A 22172-nucleotide genomic window follows, 5' to 3' on the forward strand; every position below is an offset into this window, starting at 1 on the left:
TTGATTGGTTTCTGCATACAGGCTTTGTACCGGGGATGTCCGGAAAGCTCCGGTGCTTATTCTCAAGCCCGAGTGGTGAATGGTGTCGAGCGCTTCGAGTACAGATTCACGACCAGATCCATAGATAAAGCAGCCATAATCCAACTGGGAACGAATTAGACTTGTACAGCTGCAAAAGGCAGGTACGATCTGAGCCCCAGGTTCTGTAGGATAAATGTTTTAAAACATTCATTGATTTCAGACATTTTTGTTTTAGATCATTAACATGGCTTTTAAATGTTAACTTTTGGTCAAATATTAAACCAAGAAATTTGTGCTCAGTTAGAACAGGGATTTGGGCCGATTTAATGTGCAGCTGAGGGTCTAACACAATTCCTTGGTACAGACTGAAAGGCACACAGACTGTTTTTTCTGCACAAAAGTTGTATCCATTTTCCTCGGCCCACTGCACTAGACGGTTGATGCCAATTTGCAGTTGTCTTTCGCAGGATGCTAAGTTGCACGAGGAAAAGCTGATCTGAATATCATCCGCATAAAGCTAATACATCAAAGATTTTGGTATTACACGTGCGATTGAGTTTAGCTTGATTAGGAACAAGGTAACACTAAGAACACCTCCCTGAGGTACGCCGTTTTCCTGAGTGTACACATCCGATATTACTGGTCCAAATTTCACTCGAAAGGAGCGATTGGAAAGGTAGTTTTTCAGCATACCAAGCATTCTGCCTTTTACACCATAACCCTGCAGATCTAGCACTACAGTTGAACCTCGATATAACGAACCTCGATTTAACGAAATTCCCGATATAACAAATTTTTCCAACTTTTCTATCAAAATTTTGCTAAATCCATGTATTTTTATCTCGATTTTACAAAGTAATTTTGTGCGGCACTTCCGATTTAACGAAGTCATGGCGAGAAAAGAAGAACGAAATTCCGGTCGAGGCACGTTTTATTTTGCCTCTCAGACCCTACACTGAAAACATTCAGTACCCACATTAACTCTTAAAAGGCTAAAATGAAAGAAAATCGGTGAATTATGCGGTTGACAACAATTAAAAGCGATGAAAGAAGCTGCTCAAAAACCGCTAGCGGTCATGGACGGTTCAATAGTGCAGCCACCATTTTGACGTCTCCATCATTGCCTACGCCAGCGCCCTCTATGCTTAGGCTGCCGAAGCCTACTTCAAGTGTTTTTCCTACGCGTCCTTGCTCATGGTGCTGCTGCTCTAGGTTGTGCTCGCTAATAACCACAGTAATATTTTGTTCGTGCATCATTAGGTGAGTCTCATAAGCAGCATGAGCACTCCAAGGGAAAGAAAAGTGTTTTGAACAAGAGCCTGAGGAAACGTCGGTGAAACTGAAGGCCACCAAAGTGATGGATGCTATCGACGTTCTGCGAAGGCAGGCAGGCGCACGCGAATGTTTAAGAGCAAGCCTTGTTAACGCTGTCAGCATACGAGCGTCACGTAAAGCCCACCCAGGTCAAGAAACACAGAGCACCGCTTACGGACTTCTTCACTACGGCTTGAACATCGAGTGCTGGTGGCAATAAATTGCTCTCAAAACGTGGTCAAAACGTGTTCATTAGACAGCTGCGATGCGGAGAAATCGGTTTCTTTCGGGCTCAGCGGACATAAAAGTAATAGCTTAATCAAATTTGGCCAAAAGATACTTAATGTAAGCTTTCCGCTTTAGCGGGAGCACGCAAGCGCTGCTCCACAAAGTGAAGCGGTCCGCATGTACTCCACTCAACTCTCAATCATGGCTTTATCTCGAGTGTCATGGTTGCATCACGCGCCCATACTGCAGAGCCTTTGTGCATGAAAAAAGTGTTTCAAAAGTTTTATAGCACCCTTCCGCTGTTGGCCCGCCGCACCCCTAAACGCCGCGCCTAAGCCTACCACTGAACGGACGAAAATAGGCGTAACTTCGAACCAGCACCTTGCCGGGGTGAAGTTCATGGGGCATAGACACGGGTTAAATTGACTAACAGCGGCGTTTAGTAGTGACCGAAATGAAAAAAAGAAAAAGTGGAAACCTGATCTGCTATCATATTTAATGAGGCGTTGCGGAAACAGCACCGGTTTTACGACGACACGAACTACTGTCGGCTATCCAAATTCCATTGCCTAAGATTTGAAACTCTTAATTCACACAATTTTTGCGGCCAGTTTTAGTACAAATTTCACTTTAAGTGGAGAGGTAACTACATAGCAGTTGTTTCTGAGCGATGGGCAAGGTTTTGAAACCTCAATAACTGGTTAAATTAACTGTCAAATCGTAACCTTGATTTTACGAAATTCTCAATTTAACGAAATTTTCGCCCGCAAGTACGACTTCGTTATATCGAGGTTTAACTGTATACCATGTTTCCATGTGGTGTAATAGCCTTCGACAAGTCGAAAAATACGGAGACACAGTGTTGTTGTTGTTGAACAAAGGACTCCCTAATTTTAGTTTCTCAACAGAGAAGGTGGTCTGTTGTCGAGTGCCTTGCACGGAAACCAAACTGAAGGGCATCAATAATGTGATTTTCTTCCAGAAAGGGGGTGAGCCGCTTGTTGACCATCCGTTCAAAACATTTCCCGAGGCAGCTTGTCAAGGCAATTGGCCTGTAGCTTGCTGGTTCACTACGGTATTTACCTGGCTTCAGTAGTGGGAGCATAATAGTTTCCTGCCACGCTACTGGAAAGTAGGCTTCAAACCATATTTTATTGAAGAAATGTAGTATGACTTTTAAGGTTTTTGGGGTCAGATGTCTTCACATTTCATAACGTATTCGGTCTGGTCCTGCAGCTCGACTGTTTCCCTGAGCAATCGCCAGAAGTAGTTCAGCCATGGAGAAAGGTGCATTATATGCTTCTTCATTACTCAAGTTTATCTTAATTATACTTTTTTCAGCCCGTTCTTTATACCTGAGGAATGATTCAGAGTACTGGGCTGAACTGGACACTTTGGCAAAATATTCAGCTAGAATGTTTGATTGCTCAGCAAGGCCTTTGTTACCATCAAAAAGTGGCATGGTAAATGCACTGTACGTTCCACTCACTTTCCTGACCCTATCCCAGATCGTTTTTGTGGTTACGTTACTACTTATGGAACTTACAAAATCCTGCCATGAAGCCTTTTTCGACTGCCTTATCTTGCGCGCCTCTGCTCTGAGTCGTTTGAAGTTTATTAGACATTCGACAGTGGGGTAGCGACTGAAACGGGATTATGCGCAGTTTTGCTTCCTATGGGCGTCCCTACAATCAAAGTTCCACCACGGCTTTGACCTCCTAGGGAGTGTACCGGATGACTCGGGAATAGACACTTTTGCAGCTTCCAAGAACCGTGAAGTTATCAGGCTGCAAGCTTCATCTGCACTCAAGTCCTGTATTTCGTGCAATTCAATTTCACATGCTTGTTCAAACAGAGACCAGTTGGCCTCCTCCAACTTCCACCTTTTGGTGCGCTCTGGTAGCATGGGTACTGCCGGTGTTGAGTCGAGAAAAACTGGGTAGTGGTCACTGCCGAGAGGATTTTGAAGTGTTGACCAAGTGAAAAAGGCATTTAGGGACGGCGTTGCAAGAGAGATGTCAATGCATGATTCGGTGCGTGTTGATGAGCATATGTAACTGGGACTGCCATTATTGAATAAATGCAAAGCAGTTGCCAACACTACAGCCTCGATAAGTCGGCCTCGTGTGTCACTTCTTGCACTTCCCCACAGTACATTGTGCACATTGAGATCCCCCCGCAACAGGAAAGGCTCAGGCAACTCATCTGCGAGTCTGAACAGATCGTTCTCGGTCACTGAAATGGTTGGTGGAAAATACAGGGAGCAAATCGTGAGGGCTATTCCAATGTGCGTTCTTATGGCTACTGCCTCCAAAGTGGTTTGAAGCTTCAGTTCATTTGTTGGGATCGACTGGGGAGTGACGATTGCCACTCCTCCAGAAGATACAAGTGAATTTGTCCTGTCTTTGCGGTGAAGATTGTATTTTCTGAATGGATTATTGTGCATAGAAGATAAATGAGTTTCCTGAAGACAGATAATAGATGGTTGGGACTTCAACAATTTCTGCGTTGGTTTCGATACCTTATGAGCAAGCGCTGTCTTTTCTTTTCTTCGCCGTTTATCTCTGTTGCCTCTATTGTATTGAATAATTTCTGTGCTACTGCAAGCTCTGTACTTCGAGTCAATCGTCGCTATACTTCTTCGTTACCTATTGTAAAAAAAAATCTGTTCGACATGTGTTCTTTGACTATGCCTGCTCCTGTAAAAATCCCAGAAGGGATTGACAGTATCAATAAATAAATAAATAAATAAATTCGTGCATGTCATCTATGTTACACAATAACCCACGACAGTTCCACTGTATGATTCGCACCATACCGGTCTCTTTGGGTTTGCTCTCCTGTATTCAAGGAGGTGTGGGTGAGGTCACGTCCATCTCCTCCTCTGCCTCTTTTCCACTGCCTCCTGTTGGATGCTTAGGCTTTCCGCGGCCCATTGGTACCCTTTGAGGGTCGGGGGGTTCCCCAGGCCGTTGCCGCACAGGAGCCGCACCTGCAGTAGTGCCACTTCCCAGCGGCGCCTTCTTCTGGGGCATATCGACCATCCCCCGAGAAGAGGGAGTCAACCGTGCAGCCGGGGCAGAACCCGCTGAGCTGCGTGTTAGCCCCGAAGCCTCCTCCACCCCATCAGTAGCCAGTACACCGGCTTCTGGCCCGACTTGTGTAGAGGGCTGCGGGACTGAGCAGTCCACTGAGTGGTCCACTCGGTCCACCTGCGTGGACCGAGTCAGTGCCGGGTGTTGGGGCAACCCAGCCTCTGGGACGGGCGGGGGCCGTACCACCGACACCAGGTCCCTCAGTTCGACCTGCGTGCCTACAGACACCAGACATGGTGCTGGCCCCCGCCGCACCACCTCCGCAAAAGTTCTTTTTTGCTGAAAACTAAGCCTTCTCTTAGCCTCAGGGTAAGACACATTCTGTGTGGTTTTGATCGCCACGACTTCTTTTTCATTCTTACAGACCGGACAGGATCTGGAGTATGCACCATGGTTACCAGAACAGTTGACACAGTGGGGTTCTTTTTCGCACCTTTCGTTCTCGTGCGCTTTTCCTCAACACCTAGCGCATGTGAGTTTGCCGCGACATGATCCAGACCCGTGCCCAAACCGTTGGCAGTGAAAGCACCGCCTAGGGTTTGGGATGTAGGGCCGCACTTTGCAACGCAGATACGCTGCATTCACCGAGTCTGGTGGTGTGGTCGAATTGAATGTTAAGACCCCATGCCCTTGGTCTTCATTTCCACTCCATTTTTCCTGATCAATATTCTACGTGCTGCGACCACTCCTTGATCCGCCAGTTCGCTCTCAATCTCCGCATCGGTGCAGTGGAATAGCTCGGACTCGGAGACCACGCCTTTAGAGAAGTTTAGTGGGCGGTGTGTTGTCACTGTCACATTCGTGTTGTCGATTTTTGCAAGTTCCACAATTTTTGCACTCTCTTCTCTGGTGTGCACTTCGACCAGTACATCTCCATTGTGGAGTTTCCTGGCGTTGTAGTTTGTCCCCACTAGCTGATTGAGGGCCTTGGCAATTGCAAAGGGAGACTTTGTCTGCATAGCTCCTCAACTCCTTGAACGACAAAGAATAATGAGAAGTTGTCATTGTTCTTTTGCGGGATGTACTGAGCAGTGGCTTTGGTCCGGGCCCTTTTCAGGGACCGATCAAGAGGCGTCTTGCTTTTAGCCATGAATTTAGCTGCTGTTTCGGTGGCCAGGCTGGCCACCCACCACGGAGCCCAACCAGGGGAGCGTGCAGGTAGTCACGCTAGCCATACGTGGCCACTAACACTTCATGTAAAATAGTCTACGTAGGCCATTTTGCACAAAGTTAACCCTTGCCACCTGAGGGTAAAAGGGGAAAAAACAGGAAAAGAGTAGGTGACAGGACAGGCATGGAAAGATGACAGGACAGAAAAAGAGAGAGAGTGAGGGAGATAGGAAAAGGCGACTGGCTGCTTTCCCCAGGGCGGGTCAATCCTGGGGTACCGTCTGCAGGAAGCAGGGGCCAAAGTGGTGTGTTGCCGCCACCAGGGGCCCATAAAGGTCCAAAACAATCCTGGCTTTGGCCCAGCCACCAGGATGCCCTTTTCCCTGGACACGGCTAAGCCACGCACAGCCGGGGCGTGGGTGGGTCCAACCCACATGGGCCAGGGGTCCGCGGTGTCGCCAGTACCGTCACCTTGAACACACAAGGTGCCCCTGCGGGGTGTGGGAGAGTCTTAGTTACCAAGAAAGCGTTGCAGAAGTATTAGAGACGTTCAGTAAATTGGGCAGCAGCTTGAAGTTTACGCACGAAATGCAAAAAGGGCACAACCTTAGGTTCTTAGACATTGACTTCTGCATAGCAGAAAAATGTGTGTTGGGTGTTTTGTCCCCGTGCAACCAAGGGGCTCCTGCCCTTTGAATCGATTTACTTAAAAGCTTTGAGTCCTCCATCCAAAAGTCCTCTACTCGTCGTATGCAAACCAGTTTTGATGCCCAGGTCTCTCAACTATTGGATGCCGGGTACCCTCGTACGCTACTGTCGGCTGTATCAGAGGCGTTGCTTTAAAAACAAAAGTGTAAGCGGGTCAAACCTCAGGTCACAGCCGAAAAGAAGACGAGGCCTGAGGTGGTGCCACTTTCCCATAAAGTGGCTCACAACCTTAAGCGGGTCGCTACGAAATATCGGGTGCCCATTGTGTTTTCTGCACCACGCAAGCTAGGTGGGTTCTGCAGCCGTATCAGCGGGAAAAAGAAGCCTAATCCATGCGGGAAGAAGCACGCCATGAAGTACGTGGGATGCAGAGTTGGCATTGTTTACCAGATATTGCTCACATGTGACAAGGTATATATTGGGCAAAGTGGAGGTTGCATAAATGATCGGCCCAGGGAACATGATTTATCAATCAAGAACGGCATACGATCACACTCGCCCATTCACTGCCGTGAGTGTGGTTGCACGCCGCGCCTCAAAGAAACCATTATAATTGACAGAAGCCGTGACACTGTGGCGTGTGAGCTTTCAGAAGCGTACTTCACTAAAAAAAAATCGCGAGGGGTGCCTCAGTGAACCATCATTATCGCTTTTTAGCAATGAATTTCATTTTTTAGACAGCAAGCGGTAGGCGGGCTCTGAGTATTGTGGCGTTGTCATCGATTTTTGCTATCTGCTTTTATGTTTTTATGTCATGTAGAAGCCTATTTAAGGCAACTTCTTTCCATGCAAATAAATAGTTGTGAGTTGCGCATTGTCGTCCTTCCTCTGTCTTTTTAGCGCAATTCTAGCCCAAAAGCACAATTTACTGATTTATGTTACTGCGTTTCAAAGTGCAGCACTTAGAGGCCATTTCATCTGCCAGTTCATTTCCGCTGATGCCAGAGCTGGCATCGCTGGCATTGCCAGCATAAGTGGCTTTTGCCGGGCGATGCCAGCGAAAGCCATCGGGTAGGTGTGGCTGGTTGTGTCCCGGGGAATTACATGAGAATGCGGTTCTAAATACTCATCACCATTGTAATGAAGGCGTGACGTGACCTGCACATTAGCCGCACATATGGCATCCTGCACTTTATTAGATGTTGCACAAATATAAACACACACAAGGACACGGTGTTGCAAACCCAAACACTGAAACCGAAACTGTAACTATGCACAGGATACAACAGCTTCGTACAGGTTACTGCCTTTTCGGTTGCGAAAATATCTCCATGCCGTATGCTGCGTGTTAAAGTAGCCTAAGATTACTAACTTGTGTCCGCTAGTGCACTGTCTTGCTTGCTTGAATAAGTGGTCAATTTCAGCGAGTGGAGCGGTGGGAGGGCTGTATATGTCAGGATATAGAGACTAGGTAGAGTCTTTTTCTGGGGGAGTATTTCGAGAACAGTGTAGTCAATGGTTGTAGGGAGGTGATGGAGCTGTGCTGTTGGTTCGTACGAGGACGACTGTTCGTGCTGTGGAGTTTGTGGTGCATGGTGCATAATCTCGGAGAGTTATTGCTGTGTCGGTTTCTTATAAGGCAATGACATCAGAAAAATGTTGCTGGGTGAGTGGAAGTGATGACTTTTTGGTACAGAAGGATCAACAATTCCATTGCAAAAGTAGTATGGAGGGTGGGGATGTTGTAGGTGCATTAGGTGAAGGGGAAGGAGAAGCTGTTATACTTTTTGCGCTGTACGTAGGGAAATTACCCTAATGAAGAACAGGACATCTCATGGTGCAGCGTTCGGTGAAAAGAGGTGGAGAACGACGATGATCAGAAACGATGCGCATTCATAGCGATGTAATGTAAATAGTTATTGTTTCTTTTACAGCGTCTTCAGACTCCTTTCTTCCACATCTTGTGGTGCCGAAACATGGGAAAGAAGAAGTCGGGGCCACCAAGCTGGCGGAACGGGTACAAATCCAAGTGAAAGTGGCCGAGTCGGTGTCCGTAAGAGGATGAGATATCTACAAAAATTCCAAGTTTTGGACCATCGGTCCCTTTCAAGAAGGACACCAATAATGCGGACGGATGCACTCAGCCAAGCTACGGTGGTGCAGCCCAAAGGCGACAGACGGGATGGACATATGAGAGCGCGACTATGCATCCTCACCTCTCACGATTGCCCTCAGTGGGTGCAGGCAGTGACTTGGCGAATGCTGAGGTGAGAGTCGCAACTTATTGCATAACATAGACAGTACCTCGACATCCCGAGCGAAGTTTCACACGGCCTAATTTGCTGCTTAAGACCTAAAGGCAAAAAGGGACAAAAAAAGGATAATAGCTGGAGAACTGTGCAGCAACACAAATGAGACATTAGGCTTGAATGTAAAGACCAGTGATATACGCTTTATGTTGAGGGGTTTTATGCACTAGTTACGGAAAACCGAAGTTGCAATGAGGCGGTTAAATGAGAAACGAACTGTTTATAGACATTCACTACAGTCTACGCTCGTTAAAGTGGATCCGGCAACAATGAACTTTCGGTTACAACAGACCCTTTCTGTTGGTTTGTCTGGTCCCCATGCATTTTAAATGGAGTTCACTCCGCCCATAACGGACCCGGCTAGAACAGACTATCGGCTACAACAGACTAAATTTTAGGCGAAAATTGTTTCGACTGAATGTTTACAGCGGACTTCCGCAGGGCCGACGCCTGATATGCTTTTTCTTTGTTTAGTTTAGCGAGACAACTGTTATGTCTGGCAACACATGTCTGGCAGCCAATTATTTTTTTTTGCGCGACCAGCGGCATGAGCAGCAGGGTAGTTGAATTCACTGTCGCTGTCGAACATGGGGAAAAACAGGCCAACACCACCAGAAGTACAGGCCTGTCTAAGCAGACGGTCCGCTGCCGATAAATGCGACTCCGGTGAGATTGACAACAGCGCTATCGAATATGCAAAGTGGTGCACCTGGAGAAGAGTCTGCCCTCGTCAGTTTTTTTTTTCTATGTAATAAAAAACTCGGGTTCAGTGGAGTTAGGTCGTTATTATTACCACGCGTGCATTGTTCCCGTTCAATTAGGTGAAAAGGGTAAGAAATGCCTCAAGGGGGTTGGTTCCCATCCATTGTGTGCAACCTGCCAGTCACCGTGCGTAGTCCAACTGGTCTAACTTGCGATTTCCGGGCTGTCCATCAGATTATTTCAGAACAGCTGTTTCAATGATCAGACTAAAATCGTTAAAAATGTGGAAGCTGCCTTAAGGGAACTTCAGGCAAATATCAGATTTTTTGAAGAATTTTTCGGGAAAACCTGCTTCGTCGTGAAGGGATTTAAAAGAGCCTAGCTAATTCTGATGGCCACGACTGATGTTTTACAGCTGGTTAATAATTGCGCCTAGTTATATTCTTGCTTTATTTGCTCAGCTTATCATGCGTCTTTACTAGGGATGGGCGAATATAGATTTTGAGGTTCGAAGCGAATTCGAAGCGAATAGTGATTTGGTCGAATAATTTCGAATCGAATAGTTCGAATAGTACACATTGCAAATCACAAAGACAAATGAGCAACTTGTGACCTGACTAATGTACACAATTTTTTCTAATAATTAGAACTCGCGTAGGCACCGCATTGTGTAAAACTATGTTGAACATTAATTGCAAAATCTTACACACAGCTTTCCTTTGCTGTATTCACAAGTTTTCATGAAGAAATGCCTGTTGCGCCACATGCTCTAGCCTACTAGCAGTTTCCGCCGGCTGCTCATTCACAACTTTAAGCGCCGCCTAGAAACTCGCAGAGTTAAGCGCCGCCTAGAAGCTCCGCTAAAAAAAGAAGTATTGTAGCCACTAGTATCCTCGGCCGTAGCCAAGCAAAGCGCAAATGTACAGTGTACTAGAACTAGTACACTAGAAATACTAGAACTAGTACACTGTAGCAAGTGGCTGGCCGCCATTTTGAATAGGCTCGCTTAGTGCGGCGTACTGCCGCGCTGTGCGAGCCTATTCAAAATGGCGGCATGCCTATTCAAAATGGCGGCCTGTACAAGTAGTATTAACTCTATGGTACAAGTCTGCTGGCTTGGTGCCGCTATGTTCGGAGCGGTGTCGTTTCAGTGCCGCCTTTTTTTTTTAACCTAAAGTGTGCTGGCGGCCGAGAGCTTCGTCGAACCTCTAGGCAAGGCAGCAACTCGGCAGTGCCGGCACTGATGATAGAAATGTCCGCGTCGGTGGGTCTTGAGCCAAGCCTGGGTTAACTCTCGGAAAGCTTGACCGAAAAGCTTGGCTTTTAGCTGCCTATTCGGGAGCATCGAATAATTCGAAAATATCGAATACCTGCATTCGGATTGAAGCGAATAACGAATAGAGAGCTATTCGATCGAATATTCGACAATACCGAATATTCGCCCATCCCTAGTCTTTACGCATTTGACCACATGCGCTAGGCCTTTTCCAAGTGCCGGTGGTAAGCTTTGGAAACTGTGTTTACGCGATTCTTTGCCCTCGCGCGAATACTGTGCAGAGCTGCTGCAGGCGTGTAGAAAGAACAAAGTGTATGTACTATGTATATGCAATATCGGTCAAAGTGCCCACTTTAGGGCTCATATTCCCCCTCCCCTCCCTCCCGTCGGATACTGCATACTTCGGCTACAGCAGACGTTTTTTTCCGGATTACGAGGGTCCGTTGTAACGGGCGTAGACTGTACTTCAAGGAGGAATGCACTACCAACACTGAATTTGAAGACGAGATGATTGACGTTATGAGCCGATTCTATTATCAACTAACAGATGACAAGGCTGGCACCACTGAACAATGCAAAATCATTAATACACTGAATTGATAGGCAAATTTCAAAGAGTTCTTTGCACTAAGATGTGCTTCGAACCACCAGATGTTGAAGAGGATGCTGAAGAAGTTCACTTGCCAGAAACATCGCTCCCATCAGATTTTCTACCACACGCAAAGGGAGAGACCACTTCAAGTTCGCTTGCTACCCTTCACATCCAAACGAAAGATGCCTTGCTTTCAAGTTCACTTAAAGAGTCCTCCGAGATGACCAGAAGCAACATAGCCTGCTCATCAAGCTCCGTAACATCTTCACAAGCCCCATATCGAAAAGGTCCCGAGTATGTAAATACAGTAGAATCTCGATGATACGAATCTCGCGGGACCGCGAAAAATATTCGTATCATCCGAAATTCGTATGAACCAACACAGACCAAAAAATTGAGCGCTGAAAAAAGTTTTCGTTTATTTCTTTTCTTACTTTCGCGTGAACAAATCCGTGATTTTTTCTGCTTTTTTTAAACCCCCACGTCACAAAGCAGTCCTTTCTGGAGCGCGTAACGCTTCGCCTAGATTCGCGCTTGTCTCCTCACTCCCGGTGTCCAAGCTCGCTACACGCCGCAACAGTCAAGCGTGAACCGCGTGGTGCGTTTTTGCACGCGATTCGCAGGCCTCGGCTTTGCGCGCGCTGTATTTTCACGGCCGCATTGACGATTTCGCGCCCGCGCTATCGCCTACCTCGGTCAGAAAAAGACGCTGACGACTTGCGAAACGCTCGAGACAACCCGCGGTGGCTCCGCCCGAGATGTTTAGGCTTAGCACTCCGGCAGATATTTTATAGGCGCTTTCACTACCGGCGCGGATGGTGTTTTATAGTACCGTTTTCGCCAACGTTATCAGCTCCTTTACTGCACAAGAAACTTCGTGTGTGCCTTGAGCGGCATTTTAAAGAGCGGCTAGAAGCAGTCGCTCAAGCGGCCGTGCCACTTCGCGGCCGAAGCCACCGCCATGTTGCCGCCGCCGGCAGCGGCGCGCGCAGCGTGCGAGCGGTTTCGCGGCGCGCATGGGGCGTGCGGGGCGCGTTTTCGCGAGCAGAAAACAACAGCCCGACCGTTTCCGGAGAAAAAAAGTGACACATGGAGAGAGAGAGAGTGGTCACTTGCTTGTTCGGCAGTCGGGCGCCTCGCTGGCTCGTTCGTATCATCCGCCGGGCCGCGCAGGTCCGTTCGTAACAGCCGAAATTTTTCCCATTGCAAACAATGCAATTTTGCCGGGACTTTTCAGAAATTCGTATCATCCCGAAATTCGTATCACCCAGAATCGTATCATCGAGATTCTACTGTATTCCCAGCCATGGCGGCCGCTTTTCTGATGGAGGCAAAAAGCAAAAACACCCATGTGTACAAGATTTCGGCGCACGTTAAAGATCCCCAGGTGGTCAAAATTAATCCGGAGCCCTCCACTATGGCGCGCCTCATTGCCTGCATTGCGTCGGCACATTAAACCCTACAATCAATCAATCAATCAATCAATTAACCGAGTATGTAAATGCGAGTCATTGTCATGCGGAATTAGGACTGCGAGATACGGTACGTGCGCAGTCGTCATCCGGTGCGGGGTCTTTCGCGTGGCACTGAGCACAGGAAGATGTGCCCGGGTTTGGACACACGTCTCGCTGGTGGCCCAGTTCACCACACAGTGAGCAACACTGAACTGTCTGCCGGTATGGTCTGCAGCGCATAAGGAGGCGGTAAGCTTTGATGTAAAACGGCACGTGCGGGCCTTCAAAGGTGATCACTGCAGAAATAGAGGCTTCCTGCATGCAAGTGTCGATGATTCTGTCTTGTGGTGGCTGTTAAGTTTGTCAGTTGTTCTTGCATGGTGCCTTGGTCTATGCCCTGCATAACTCCTCAAACAGTGCCCGGTAGGAGTTTTAGGTATTCCATTGCTTCATAGGTTGCAGTGCCAAGCTGTAGAGTGTTGATTTGCCGCAGTGCTTTAAGGCAAGCTACGTTAGGCGCGCTGACGACGATGAGGTTATGTGGCGCTAGCGGTTGCGTTGCAACTCGGGCATCGAAAATGCGTTCGGGGATTCGGCTAGCTTGTAGTATGCTTTGCATAATCTGGCAATGCTGCCAAGCTGCAACACGCAGACCCAAACGCCCTCGGAATATGATTTTGTAGTAGGTATCGGGGAGTCGGGGAGAGGCCGAAGTGCAAATGGTAGTTGGTTGCTTACTTGTTTTTACAGGGTCGGCAGGTATCATTGCTCGTTGCTTGAAGATGTGCCGTTCTCGGAGTATCTGCTGCCATTGATCGTTGCGAGGCATTGCGAGGCTGCTGAGTGGATCGAAGTTCATTGTTTCTTCCATCGCAATGCTTGCAGCATGCATTTGATGTGCTTGGAAGGATATGAGTGGAGAGTCAGCGCATGCCGGCTGTACCTGTGCAGCAATGGTGGCCATGCTAGGCGATGACAGGCCTAGCCATGGCCATCTGACAGTCGGGTCTTAGAGCGACAATTTTGGCCAGTTGTTCTTGGGGTCGTCTTGAAGCGTGACGATACGTCGAGGGCAACGTTAAAAGTACGCAACAGTTGTTTCTGAGCTGAAACAGCTCTTTTTCGGCCTAAAACAAGCCGAGAGGCGGGAGCCCAGGCGAGATGCATGTGATCAGATTGGCCCTCTAGCAGAGAGTCTATCATAGTTAAAAAAAGGGAATGGATTTAGGCTGGCCACGCATTTATGCAAAATTATGATTGGTGGACTGCCAGGGTAAGTGTGTGGACGAGAGACAGGTTTAGAAAAAGAGCAAGGCCAATTACTCGATGGAGGGACCAAATAAGGAAATTCGGAGGCAAAGAATGGACTCAAGAGGAGTGCGACAGGAGCAGTTGGAGGTCGAGGAGAGAGGCCTTTGTCCTGCAATGGACCTAGTGGGCTGCTGCTGCTGCTGATGGTGATTATGCACCAGGTGGGTCTCCGATGAAGAGAGAGGGGCCGCCAGCTCTGCTGTTTCTCCAGCCTTGAACCCCTAATGCAAGCTATCGCAGCTAGGTCTTTGGAGAGAGCCCCGTGCATTATGGCATTGAGGTGGCCTATAAAAATGTCAGGTTCAGGCAGCTGATCTAGCAGTGCCTCAAAATCAGAGCTCGATAGCTGGAATCAGGAGGAATGCAAAGGGTGCATACCATTATTTACCTATTACATATTACTGAACGAATTGCAACAGCTTCAAGGACAGTGTTAAAGTTGATGGTATGGCATGGTATTGATTTTCGAGTGACAATGGCCACACCACCCGAGGAGTGTGTTCATCCATCTCTGTCCATTCTAAATACCATACACAGTGTAGACCATTTAACCACTTAATAGTGCGTAACCACTTAATAGTGCGGGACCAAATATAACGCGGGTTTTTGTGACCACCGGTTCACCTCCCATAGAACTCGATGCATAAGCATACTGCTTAGAATGCAGTTGGCAGAAGCACAATAACGTTTATAGCGCGGTTTTCTGGCAGCATGTACTGATTGACCAGCGCAGCTGGGGCATCGTTTTAGGGTAGCAAAAAAAAGGATGAAATCGGCCATCTAACGTAGCGCGCACCCCTTGCTCTCCTCGAACTTCGACACACAAGAAAAGAATAGGCACCCTTCAGTCCACGCGTGCATGATAACCACAACTGACCTTGCTTGACGCACCTCGGAAGATAGCAACCCCCGTCCCCATCCACGCCGGCAAGCGCGAACCGCAAGGCCCGTTTTCGCACACGATTCGTGCACGTTGGCGTAGCGTGTGCGTTTTTTTCACGGTCGTGTCAACGATTTTGCATTCAAGGTGGCTTCTTCGTGTGGCAGTGGGAGGAGCTTGACGACTTGCACCAATGGGGAGACGCGCACCTTATGGCGGGAGATTCGAAATGCTCCAACCAGCCAACTGGCCGCGCCAAAGATGTTTAGGCCTACCACCGGGGTGTTTTTTGAAGGGCGTTTTCACAAGCAACGTGGATGGCACTTTGTATTCCTCTATTCACCCATATTATCAGCTCTTTTTTTTGGGGGGGGGGGGGTGAGCATCCTCGCTTGTGCCTCGCGCGGCATTTCAGCGAGCGGTTAGAGGCGGTAGCTGGAGCTGCCTGCACCACTTCACGGCCAGGGCTGACGCCATGTTGCCGCCTCTTACAGTGCTGCACACCACGCCAGTAGTAACCGGGACGGCGTCACTGCGCCTACAATGAGCACTGCATGTTTTCGCAGGAAGAAATCGCTCCATGCGGTTCATGCTGTAGAACGTTGTGCACATAAACCACCGCTCTTTCCCTTTTCGAACAAGCGAACCGCGCGAAGCTGAACATTTCCACCACCAGTACGCTGCACTGATAAGCAGCCGCCGTCGGCATCGTGAACACAAGGTGGGGGTAAAAAAAAAATCCCAATGGCGTTCTTATTACCTTCCGTGGCATCTGTTCATAGACCCTAAAAACGCAGCCACGATCCTCCAAAACACAAACACAACGGAAGTTAAAGCCATGCTCGCTGTCTGTAAGACCGCGCTTGCAATGTGTAAGACTCGGCAGCAGCGGCTGATGTGAAACAAAAAATACGATATAAAGACCAGGCCTTTGCTTTTAAGTGTCGTGCGTTTGAGTGATGATAAATAAAGGATGACTTGAGAGGTAGGTCGCGATGTGGTTGGATTCGCACGTTTTGGCTATAGTGCTATACCATTTATAGTGCAGATTTTTGCGGCTCCCGTGACATGTGTTATAAGCGGTCTACCCTGTAATTATTCAGGAAGTTTGTATGTTTGCTGTTCAGATTCGTTTCCTGCACACACATTACACTCGGTTGATTCGCATGCAGTATCTCATATACATCATCAAGTTTTTTGATACGGTCTCTACAGTTGCAGTGTACTACATTTTCTCGTCTCATTATTCACAGCTTGGAGAGACTGGAAATCTGTGAGTGTTTATGCATGGTTTATCTGTGCAGTGATTTTTGTCTCTTGGTTTCTCAGTGGGTTTGGACGAACTGACCTGCTCCTTTCGCTGCAACGCAGGCAGGAAAGGCCCAACTACATGTCGTCGTTGGACGTCCTCAGAGTAACTGACAGATCGGGCTCTGAACCGCGCACCCTTTTATGTGCTGTTTGCTGGAACCACCACCAACAAGGATGTCAGTGTCAGGGTGCCACAGGTGGTACTGCTGGTGCAGAAGTGGTTGGAGCCGCTGCAGGTCCCTCCATATCTATTTCCTCAGTGCCCTCAGCTATACTGGGGGACAGTAGAGTGGAGACAGCTGGAGCAGTCCCACTCCCAACAGAGGTGGTTGCCGTCCCAACTGCTCCTGGCTAAACAAGCAGGGTGGGGATGGGTTGGGCTCCCAGGGGCAACCAAGGAAGGGGCAGGGTGCGATCAGATCAGTCTTGCTAAACTGGATCGCCGTCTAAACCAGACCTCGCTCCACTTCCTGGCAAGCTGTGTCAGCATATCTCCCCAGGAGGAAAGAGGCAAGCCTCTTTCACGCCTTTGGGAAGGGGATGTTTTCTGTTACCTTGATGTTCATTATTTCCTTTTTTAACTTAAACTTTTTCCACGTCCTGGAGTATGCCGGGTGTGAACCCTTGCAGTTGATGCAGATTCTTTTGTGCGTTACAGTTTTCAGATGGATGGTCGTGCTGGGGCCACTTTGCACAGGCTAGTCAGCCACGGCAGGAGTTGGTACCATGCCCTAACCGTTAGCACTTACAACAGTGGAACAAATTTGGAATGTAGCGTCAGACATTGCAGAGGATAAAACCCGCATTTCCATAATCTGGGAGTGTGGACTGGTCAAAAGCAAAGACAATGTGTTTTGTTGGGACTTCTTTGTTGTCTCTCCACGTGGCGATGTGCCTCACAGCAGTCACGCCCTGATTTCTTAAACCTTCTAGCCGGTCGGCATCTGTCTCATAACACCTGGCTCAGAAATGACACCTTGGGAGCTATTCAGGCTCCGGTGGAGTGTGACTGATAGCCAGATTACCAACGCAGGTTTAAGAAAGTTCGTGGCTTGCTGTTGGTTGTGCAATTCTAGCACGAATTCTCTGGTTCTTTGCTTTTTGGCCTTATACAACTCGTCGATAATGCCCTCTGGAAATTATGATGAGGAACAGAGACTGTGTGGCCAAAGGGTTCTCTCAATCAGTTGATTCAATTACCAAGAAACGGGGGTAGTTATCAGGCTTTGGAAAACTGAGGGCTGGAAGAGGTGGATATGATACTTCGGTGTTACCCCTTTCCAGGGGCTGACCATGTTTAAAGAAGATTTGCTGTTTACCATATGGCATAAGAAAAAGCATGTGACTGCCTTTACCCTGACGCTACCTTTACCCTGATGGCCAGAGAAGTTCCAGAGCTCCATGCCTCGTAAAGAGACGGGGAGCCCATTAGCCAAAGCTTGACCAGGGCTCCAATGGCCACCATTTGAGGCTTCTACCCTTCACCTCAAAACTCACTGCCATGGTTGATTACAGTGTGAGTATGGGGGATTGGGGTCTCCAATACAGTCACCTTGAATACACAAGGTGCCCTATGCGGGGGCCTCTCTACCCCCTCCCTAGCTGCACAGGTATACCTCCCAGAAGGAATGAGGCAGACCTCTTTAGCCCCTCTGAGAAGAAGATATTTTCTGTTATTTTGACAATGATAATTTTCTTTTCTCCCTGAAATTTCTCCAAGTCCGTGAGTATGCAAGGTCTGAAACCTGGAAGTTGCCGCAGGTGAACTGTGTAGTTTGGCAGGTTTCTGTTGAGTGATCTTGTGCCACACACTTTGCACAAGTAAGCCAACCATGGCAAGAGTTGGTTGCATGCCCAAAGCATTGACACTAGAAACAGCGCTGAGGGTTTGGGGTGTAAGGAGGGATGGAGCCCTAAATAAAGCTTTCATTTATGTACTGTGCGAGTGTCGGGTGATCAAAGGTCACGACGTGTTGGGTGAGAATTTCCTTATGATCCATGCAGATGGTGATGCACCTCATGGCCGGGATGCCCTGAGCATCTGTTTCGTTTAGCAGATGTGGCTCACAGATTACACCCTGCGAGCTGTTGAGGCTGCAGTGAGGTGGGACCATGATGTCCAGATCGACTATGAGTCTGAGCGAGGTGCTTTGTGGCCTGCTGTTGGTTGCTCACCTCGACAAGAACTTTTCACAATGTTTTTTTGCATTGTAAGATTTGCCATTTATGCCTTCAAGAAACACTAAGATCAAGTATGCTGTCTGTGAGGCAGCAGGGTGGGCTGGATCAAGAGATTCAACGACAGGAAAGCGAAAATAATTATCTCGGCTGGGAAAACATGGTTGGCAGTGGGGAAAATGATACTCTGGTGTGGCACCTTTTCAGGGAGAGAGAAGTTTTTAGGGGGGTTTAGATTTTAGAGGGGTTTAGAACCAGCAGGATGCGGGTCGTCACTCGGCTGGAGGGTATTGCAATCCTCCCACGTTCACGAATGCGGGGCAAATCGTGACAATTTCGACGAGGAAAGAAGCCCGTGGACTGACTGAAGCCACCCAGAGCGCTGAGACACTGCCCCCCATGCCTGCCGTCATTTCCGCCATGCCGTTGTATGGGAGGCTCGAGCCGTTCGAGGGTGAAGGGTCTGCCTGGCCGGTATATCGGTATTCAAGGAACAAGTGGGCATGTTTTTCCGGCCAAACGACACACCTGAGGCAAAACAGTGCAACATTTACCTTGCCAGCTGCAGGATCCGCGTCTTCGCTCTTCTGCTCGACCTCCTCAAGCCGGCCACGCCACATGACAAGTCGCTGGGTGAGCTGCTCGCGACGCCACACTCGCACTTCAGCCCGCCTCGTCCACGTTAATGGAGCACTTCCGCTTCAACAACCGGAGCCGCCGAAAATGAGAGACTTTCAGGCAGTTCACAACCGTGCTGCAAGGGTTAGTTTGTGAGTGGCTGTGCCTTTGGGGACCAGCTCAACTCGCTGCTCCGGAACCGTTTCGTCTGCGGCATAAACGACCCCACTATGCAGACACGACTCCTGGAGCTTCCCGACCCCTCGCTGAACGACGCCGTGAAAGCAGCACTGGCGATGGATGCTGCGGCCAAGGATGCAGGGGAGATAGTACGGGCGGCCAGCTCACCGTCAACGGAAGCGGCAGTGAACAAGATGGCGACATGGCATGGCAGGTGCAGTCGTTGCGGTGGTGACCACCCCTTCTCCCAGTGCCAGTTCGCGCAAGCAGAGTGCTTCACATGTGGGAGAACTAGGCCCATTGCTCGGGCGGCCAAGGGGGGACAGCGAATGGGCCGAAGTAGCAGCCTGGGTTGAGCGGATGTTCCACGCATTCCCACGGCCCAGGCAGCCGGCGCAAGGGTAGGCGGCGGGGACGTGCGGCAGCAGCTTCGCGTTCTTCAATGGCTAGGCTTCACGTTGTGGCTGAAGAAGCACAGATTTTTGACGTGTGGCACACGGGCATACTTCAGTCATCTGCTCCACCGTATATGCTCACTTTTGAAGTCTGTGAGCATCCCATCTCCATGGAGCTGGACCCGGGCCAGCCTGTCGGTCATGGCCAAGAAAGTCTTCAAGCACAGCTTCTCTGGAGTGCCTGTCGAGGCGTCGGGCGTTGTGCTCTGCAGCTACTCCGGACAGCTCGCCCAGGTCGAGGGTCAAGCCCACGTCAGCATTCGCCTTGGTGACCGGGAGGCAACCCTGCCCCTGTACTTAATCAAGGGGTCGTCACCGACGCTGCTGGGTTGGAACTGGATCCAGTCGTTGGGCGTGCGGTTGCTGGAGTACCAGGAAGCAGTACATGTGGTGGAAGACATCCCAGGCCTCCTGACCAAGTTCAAGGCCCTGTTCCAGCCAGGGCTGGGCACATTCACCGGCACGGCGGCTAGCATCCATGTCCCAGAAGGAGCCCGGCCTCGGTTTTCCAAGCCTCGCCTGCTGCCATTCGCCCTGAAGGATAGGGTCATCCAGGAGCTGCAACGGTTGCAAAGAGAGGACATCCTGGTGCCCGTCAAGTTGTCTTAGTGGGTCACCCTCATCGTGCCAGTCTTCAAGCAAGACGGCCGTGTCAGGATCTGCGGGGACTTCAAGATAACCACCAACCCCGTCGCTATGGTTGAAAAGTACCCACTGCCCCCAATTGAAGATCTCTGGTCAGCTTTGTCCGGGGGACAGAAGTTTACTAAGCTCAACCTCAGAGATGCTTACCAGCAGCTGGTACTTCAGGAGTCGTCCCGGAAGTATGTTATTATATCAACAACACTGGGACTCTTCCAGTACACGTGCTCACCACCTGCCATTTTCTAGAGGGAGATGGACAGCCTGTTCAGGGGCATGAGGCACGTGGCAGTGTACTTGGACGAAATCCTGGTGACTGGTGCAGATGACGAGGACCACCTGCAGAACCCACACAATGTCCGGGCACGATTGCAGGATGCCGGGCTGAGGCTCAAGCTGGAGAAGTGCATTTTCTTGGCCCCCAGCGTTGAGTACCTGGGCCAAGTCATTTCCCAGGCTGGCCTGGCCCCAGCACCCTGCAAAGTTGAGGCTGTGCTCAAGACGCCCAAGCCCCAGAACAAGAAGGAGCTGCAGAGCTACCTCGGCCTCGTCAACTTCTACGGGAGTTTCCGTCTGACCCTGTCGTCACATCTACAGCCGCTCCTTTTTCAGCTTTGAAATGGACAGCAGTGGGCCTGGAAGAAGGAACAGGACATGGCCTTCCAGCGCAGCAAGGAGCTCCTCACCAAGGTTCCGGTGCTGGTGCACTTCGATCCGGCCAAGCCTGTCGTCCTGACCGTAGATGCGTCGCCATACTGCGTGGGAACCGTCCTGGCCCATTGGGAGAGGAATGGCCATGAACGCCCTGTGTCCTTTGCATCCCGTCGGCTTCATAACAAAAAAAAAAAAAAAAAAAAAACACGTAAAAACAATCAGCAATACAAAAAAACAACCAGAAAAAAACTTTCAAGATGAAATAAACATGACAACAGTTGGAAACTTTAACATAAAGCATACACATATGTCAAACAGTTAAATGCCAAACAAAAATACAAATGACATTGCCAAACAGCATACCAGAAAGAAAGTCTAGCAAAGTAATTAAGCATGTCAACTTTGAAATAAATTTACCATCGCAAATTTACAACTTTTCTCGTCTTCTTTAATTGTTTTGGTGGAGCACCACAACGACAAAGGTGAGACAACTCAACTAGAGTCACAGATGCATGTTCTTTGAACAACGTTCCTTGAACACAAGTATTTGTCCCCGTATTCATTATTATTGAAATAGGTATTTTATTGGAGACCCTCACACTTATAAACCAGTGATCGCAAAAGAACAAATTTGTTTAGAAATAGGGATATCAAACAATCGTGTATTTATTTACCATGCAAAAACGGCCTTGATCTATAGTGTTTTCCCAACTTTTGTCGTCCCCTTGGAGTCTAATATAGTATAACAAGGAAAAAAAAACAGTTCTCATATTGGAAAAAAATAGCGGGACATTATTGCGGCACAATTTTTGTCGGGGCACAATTTTCGCTTCAAAAAGTCACTTCAGCAATGCTCTGCAAGTGCAGGCACCCGGAAACAAAATCGCAGCTCCCATAGGTAAACAAATGTCACATGGTGCAAACCCACCAATGACCATCAATGCGGCACATATCAATAGGAGACAAGAGTGCAGACTCTCTAAAAGTCTATTTAGTGACATTAGTCGAAGTCATGCGGAAAATCGGAGTCACAGTAACATTGCGTAAACTTCCGTGTTTTTATCAAGGCACAGATTAGAAACAACAGTGCTATGAGCGACAAAAGTGAGTATTGTGGTTTTCTACACTTTTCCTTTCTCTGGCGCTCCTTTCCCTCGTTGACCTTGCGCCGAAAAATAAACAAATACCATCATA

The 22172-nt window shown here is 48.7% G+C and overlaps 1 protein-coding gene across 13 annotated transcripts in view; it reads right to left on the reverse strand.

Moving 5' to 3' along the window:
* LOC144162615 (uncharacterized) overlaps nucleotides 1-22172 on the reverse strand; it is a 110069-nt gene that overhangs the window by 24797 nt on the left and 63100 nt on the right. For 9 of the 13 annotated variants that reach the window (XR_013320727.1, XM_077693229.1, XM_077693225.1 and 6 more), the window contains one exon: nucleotides 18984-21152. The exons of 1 other annotated variant lie outside the window; for it this stretch is intronic. The gene's annotated coding sequence lies outside the window, so the exon portion shown is untranslated. The remainder of the gene's footprint in view (nucleotides 1-18983; nucleotides 21153-22172) is intronic. 3 more of the 13 variants (XR_013320726.1, XM_077693226.1, XM_077693227.1) reach the window with 2 other exon arrangements.

The sequence above is a fragment of the Haemaphysalis longicornis genome, unplaced genomic scaffold (assembly GCF_048455015.1).
Source record: "Haemaphysalis longicornis isolate Haplotype H1 unplaced genomic scaffold, Haemaphysalis longicornis Haplotype H1 scaffold_12, whole genome shotgun sequence".
NCBI classification, from domain to species: Eukaryota; Metazoa; Arthropoda; class Arachnida; order Ixodida; family Ixodidae; genus Haemaphysalis; species Haemaphysalis longicornis.